At 41.0% G+C, this 6482-nt stretch overlaps 1 protein-coding gene across 1 annotated transcript in view; it reads left to right on the top strand.

Annotated features, from left to right (window-relative positions):
• The window catches only part of LOC115433979 (zinc finger protein 271-like), a gene marked incomplete at its 5' end in the record, with an annotated part of 219668 nt that overhangs the window by 142988 nt on the left and 70198 nt on the right, over window positions 1-6482 (top strand). The gene's annotated exons all lie outside the window — the stretch shown is intronic.

The following is a 6482-nucleotide window of genomic DNA, read 5'->3' as shown; positions in this document are numbered from 1 at the left end:
CCACCTAACACTAATATTGTGGAAAAATTATTTAGTACTTGGGGTGGTGTGTTCCATCAGATATTTGATTTTGAAAAGTTTTCATATTTTCCACAAAATTAACCCTTTCATGCATGAATTATGAGAACTTTAGTCAATATTTTTTTCTTGAGTGTTTTTATTCCTCTTTAGGCATGAAAAAAAAACAATGCAAATGAATTTTTTTTTATGAACCTATTTTTTGTGGAGTCACAAAATGTCCACTCAGCTGGACACCATGCATTAATTTTTGAAGCGAATAAACATGTATTTAAAACTCATCATCAGAAAGTGATATACTGTGTGAAAACTATGAAATAAAAACATTTTTAATGCCGCTAATTGCTAAATCGCTAATGTTTTCTCACATTTTATCATACTCTAATATTAGTTATTAGTCATTTCATGGAGATAATATCCTCCTGAGACGCAGGAATTTGACGGTTTTAGCTTTTTTACATTAAAAATTGTCTTGATTGGAAACTGCATAATGCATAATGTTTTTCAGATACATTTTTAAAATAATTTTTATTTATTGATTGATTTTTTTAATGGATGTCCTTTGTAATGCACAGCCTTTTTTAAGTTAAACTGTCAAACTTTGTCCCTACAGAGGAGAAAATGCATTGCTGGGTCTCAGGAGGATATGCAAAAAAAAAAAAAAAAAAAAAAACTTTTTGTTTCAGAAAACTGTTAATTACTGTCTAATGACAATTTGCAACTGATTACACTAAAACATGTTAATGCAGATCAGGTTTATCATGAGCAGCAAAGTTACAATAATTGTATTGAAAAAGCAGGGTCCACTCACTGTTCATGGAGTTGCATTGTGGGTAGCTGCCAACGTGGCGCGGCAAGAGAACAAGGCACAGCTAGCTCCTGTATTTATGCATTTTTTTTCCACATTTAACACTTTGAGTATCTGTGCAAAACTTAGACACAAGTTGACTCTAAACAACCTTCTTTCCGATCCTGGTGAAAACAGCAATCCGGTGCCGTGGTTAAACTTTTAAGAACTGACACAGCCTTCTGGCTACGGCTACGGTTGCGATGGCATCACTCACCTTTCCGGGCACTGGTGAGGATGTCATAAATTAAGCCACAAGTTGTCATACTCCAAGAAAGAATCTCCATTCTACACCAGATCCAGGATGACGAAAGAACTCACGACAGCATGGTTGTGCTATGTCCCAATGCCAAGGAGGCGGAAGCTGGCGCGGGTCACAGAGGATCACCACCTGGATGACACGGTGCCAGTGGACCAACCCTGCCCCGCCGTGATTAAGCGATCATTGGATAAAACAGGGAGCCATGCCAAGTCTAACCTGCTCCACACCCTCTGGGCCTGGGGATTGGACTTTGGTGCCGTGCCGAGCAAAACACTGGCGAACAGCGTAAGACATCACAACCAGCCCCGGAGATCAACCTGTCCAACAGGTGTTGGAATGAGCAGGATTTCCACCATTGCCAAGAGCCCTCAACACCAGCAGACAGCCAACTTCGGGTGCCCTGTGATGCGCTGCACTCCTAAAGGTGCGCCTCGCCCACCCGCCCCACGCAGCCGGCTGTGTTGACTTTCACCCCCCGACCAGGCTCATCCTCCGGCCGTGGTCTCCCGCCTCGTTCCCTCCGGAGAACGAAACCACCCCGTAGGCAAGCCCTCCACCTGCGCAGCCTCCTCCACGACATGATTGGCCCTGGACTGAGCGAACGCAGTGCTGCCCCAGGATGGTTGCCCCAAGCGCGTCCCCAGACCGTGCCCCTACGCCTTGTTGATTGGGGATTCTATTATTCGCCGTGTGAAGTGTAGGTCGACTGTCACAATGTGTTTTCCCAGGGGGGCCCACAGTAAAAGGACATCAGTGAAAAATTCATGACGCCTGGAGGTGCACCCCTCTGTCCAACACGGTGATAGTACATGTCGGCACCAATGACGTTCCCCGGCGACAGTCGGAGCTTTTAAAGGTTGATTTTCTAAACCTTTTTAATATTCTGCGCCAAGCAAGGTGAAATCTTTCATATCTGGCCCTATCCCTACAATTGGCCGTGGTATGGGCCGCTTCTCAAGGCTCCTATCTTTACACATATGGCTGTCATCCTCCTGCCTGGCCCACGACATGGCGTATATTGACAATTTTAATCATTTCTGGAATCGAATGGACTCGTTTAATAAGGATGGACTACACCTAAACTACAGGGGAGCGCGCTTTCTCTCCGCCAACATAAACTTTTATTTGGCACTGCGCCAGGACTCTAGGTGCGCATCCCCGTCCACAACATCCACATCCTCGCAGTCTCAGGACTGACTTCGGACCTCATCAGAGTTAAGTATACCGACACACACTATTCCAGTCCACATAACATACAAATCTAAAAGACAGAGGATTGGTCGCAGGTCCATAAACTTAAGTCATCTTGTGCCCCTGCGCATGCACGAACCGAGGAGAACAATCCCTCAGGGACTTTTAAAATGGCAGTTTTAAACGTGAGATCACTGTCAAATAAATCGTTTGTAATTAATGATATGATTTTTGACAGGAACTTAGACTGCATGTTTTTAACAGAGACATGGACAGGTGCTGATGGAGGCGGCAATTTTAAATGAAACCACCCTCCTGATTATAACTACGCATACTCATCCCGCACAGGAAAAAGAGAGGTGGCACCAGCCACATCTTTTCCAACCTCATACGGCGTCAAAAATGTTTATTTTAATCACTACTCATCATTTGAGTATCACCTTCTGGTTTTAATTAATCCTCATATTCTTTTTATCTGCATTTACTACCGCCCCCCCAAGCCCTCTACACTCGTTATCAGTGAGTTCTCAGATCTCCTGTTCATTGCTCACTCAACATATGAGAAAATTATTATTGTAGGTGATTTAATTTACACATTGATAATCAATCAGACTTGTTGGCAACAGAATTTTAAATATTTAAATTGTATGGATTTTAAACAACATGTCTCACAACCCACTCACAACAGAGGCCACATACTGGATCTTGTGATCACATATGGAATTTCTGCTGATACTGTCTCTGTTGTGGATGTTGGCATATCAGATCATTTTGTGTGTTTTTTAATGTAAGTATTATTGTTCAGCTACCCGGTCTGTACAAATTTTCAAGAAGCGTTATCTTACTGCTGAAGTGACTTCAAATTTTACCAAGATTTTAATTCAATTCCTCGCCCTGTTTTAAACCCTCTTCCTGTGATTTAGTGTTGACAATTTTAAATAATAAATTGAAATCTACTCTCGATGCTGTAGCCCCTTTAAAAGTAAAAATGGGTAAAAATAAAAAACTGCCCATGGAAAAAATGAAAAAACTAAAAAGCTCAAGAAAAATTGCAGGAAAGCAGAAAGAAAGTGGGCGCAAGAATAAAATCACAGTCAATTATGAAATTTACAGGGAACAACTTAAAAACTGCAATAACTGTCTGATGGAAGAAAGACACTCATATTGTCTCCAAACTTATAAATGACAACCGCCATAATCCAAGGTCCTTTTTCCACATTTAGCTCGGTAATTAACCCCATTTTCAACAACAAGTGCTCCTTCAAATATGCCCAACTGTGATATGTTCTTAAGTCACTTCACCAGTAAAATACAGTCTATCAGGTCAGGCCTGCAGCAACCACAGCCAGGCAATGCTTTTATCTCAGATCCACTGGTTTTATCTGCCACTTTGGAGAATTTTGCCCTGGTTGATGCTGAGAGTCTTAACAAAGTCGTTTTACAGTTAAAAACAACCACTTGCTTTTTAGATTCCATTCCCACGTCTCTTTTTAAATCGATTTTTACATTTATCGATGATGATGTTCTTAATATTGTAAATTATTCATTGCAGACAGGGGTCTTTCCAACAGCTCTTAAAACCGCCATGGTCAGACCCCTTCTCAAGAATCATAAACTGGACCCCTGCCTTGCCAGTAACTACAGACCTGTGTCCAACCTGCCGTTTTTAAGTAAAATTTTAGAGAAAATTGTTTTTAACCAGATCAACGATTTTATTAATTCTAACAACATTTTAGAATTTTATCAATCTGGTTTTAGAGCACACCATAGTACAGAGACGGCACTGGTTAAAATTTTAAATGACATTAGATCCAACATGGACAACAAAAAGCTTGCCGTCTTTGTCCTGTTGGATCTTACGGCAGCGTTTGACACTGTGGACCACGACATTCTTTTAGACAGATTACATAACACAGTTGGTCTCTCTGGGTCTGTTTTTAACTGGTTTGAATCATTTTTAACAAACAGGGATTTGTATGTTAGTATTGGGGAACACTCATCAAAAAGGTGCAAAATGGATTGTGGTGTTCCCCAAGGGTCAATTTTAGGTCCAACCCTTTTTAACCTTTATATGCTGCCTCTAGGACAGGTCATCAGGAGACACAGCATTAACTTTCATAGTTATGCTGATTACACTCAACTTTATGTTGCCGTGTCTCCAGATGACCTCAGCCCCATCGACACCCTTTTTAATTGCATTTTAGATATTAAGTCCTGGATGGCAGCAAACTTTCTCCAGCTCAACCAGGGCAAAACTGAGGTTTTAATTGTTGGTCCTGAGGCTCAGAGGGAGAGGCTCAAAGCTAAGCTCCAAACCCATTCACTCGGCTCCTCTGAGAGGGTTAAAAGTCTGGGTGTTTTACTAGATTGTGAGCTTAGCTTTGAGCCACACATCAGGTCTGTCACCAAAACTGGTTTTTATCATTTAAAAAATATTGCCAGAGTACGACCATTTCTCTCTCGAGCCAGTGCAGAGACTTTGATACATGCTTTTGTCACAAGTCGAATTGATTACTTTAACGCTCTCCTTTCTGGTCTTCCCAAGAAGACCATTGCACCGCTGCAGCTGCTCCAGAACTCTGCAGCCCGACTGCTGACGAGGACCAGAAAGAGAGAGCATATAACACCAGTGCTCAGGTCTCTGCACTGGCTCCTGTGAGCTTCAGGATCAGTTTTAAAGTGCTTTTATTGGTTTTAAAACTCTTAACAGTCTTAGCCCTATTTATTTATCTGATTTGTTTTTACATATGAGCCCTCTCAGACCCTCAGGTCCTCAGGTAGTAATCTCTTAACTGTTCCTGGAGTCCACACTAAGACTCATGGTGAGGCCTCATTCAGCTTTTATGGCCCCAAACTATGGAACAGCCTACCTGAGGACCTGAGATCCGCTGCGAGTGTTCATATTTTTAAAAGTAAACTTAAAACTTATCTTTTTAGGCTAGCTTTTAATTAAACTCTTACTGTAAATTTACTTTGATTGCTTGTATTTTTAATTTGCAATGGGACAGTGGGGGGGTTTTGTTGTGAAGCACTTTGTGCTACATGTAACATGTATGAAAAGTGCTATAGAAATAAAGTTTGATTGATTGATTGATTGTATGAATTGCAGTGTTTGGGATGGTGCATGAGCGTCCACTGTGTTGGCTGATATGGAACTAAAACAACAAAATCCATGAATATACAAGAGAACAGCTGCAGAATATGTGTCCACTGTAGTGACCACAATGCATGAAAGGGTTAAAGTCATTTACAGAGAAACTATTGCCATTTCTATTATTATCTCTGACGTGGACATATTCTGACAAATCTGACTGACTTTAATTGATTGTCATTCCAACATTTTTTTCAATATAAAGTAGCTCCTTGTTTTGGATAATCCCTTATGGTCCAACTAAAGCAAAAATGAATTTAAAAGTAAAAATGTGGGTCAATTAGCAACACTAATCTGTCAAATTGTCTCTAAAATGTCCCATCAGAGAGAATTCGAATATCGTGTTTTGACCCAGACGTTCCTTTTAAAATGACCTTTAGACCGTTGGCTTAAAATAGTTCATTTTAATTCTAATTTTGATCTGTTTTCTATGTTCTAGCTGTCCATAAATATGGGTTTATGAAGTTTTCAAATCATTTGATTTGATTTGACCAGAGGTGGGTAATCCCAGCTCCACAGAGTAAAAGTCCTGCCATGTATTTGTTCCACCATCATTGAACCGGCCCATTTTCAGGAGGCACAACTCCTCATCCGGGTAGATGGGAATCACACCTGTGTGAAGTGAACAGGTAGATCCAATACATGGCAGGACTTTTACTCTGTGGAGCTGGGATTACCCACCTCTGGATTTGACTGACATTTTACAGTCAGCGTCCGGACCCTTTTGGAACTGGGGTTGTAGACCTGCTCAGACCTAGGAAACATCCATAAAACTCTAAAGTGCTGCTGTTTGATCAGACTCTCCATTGTTTAGGTTTGGACTCTGTTTCTGGGTTTGGACGTTGATCGTCCACGTCTTATATTTCGTCTCATTAAAGTTAATCATTCATGTGGTTTAAAGCAGTTGTTGGTCATTACAGTTGTTTAACCCTCAGTGTTTCCTGTTGAAAACTTTTTCGTGTTGATAATCCTCCAGATAACTGTTGACCTGTGGACTCATTGGCAGTTTGGTG

The sequence above is a fragment of the Sphaeramia orbicularis genome, chromosome 2 (genome assembly GCF_902148855.1).
Source record: "Sphaeramia orbicularis chromosome 2, fSphaOr1.1, whole genome shotgun sequence".
NCBI lineage: Eukaryota > Metazoa > Chordata > Actinopteri > Kurtiformes > Apogonidae > Sphaeramia > Sphaeramia orbicularis.
Note: the sequence above shows the minus strand (reverse complement) of the source record. Positions and strands in the feature narration are given on the sequence as shown.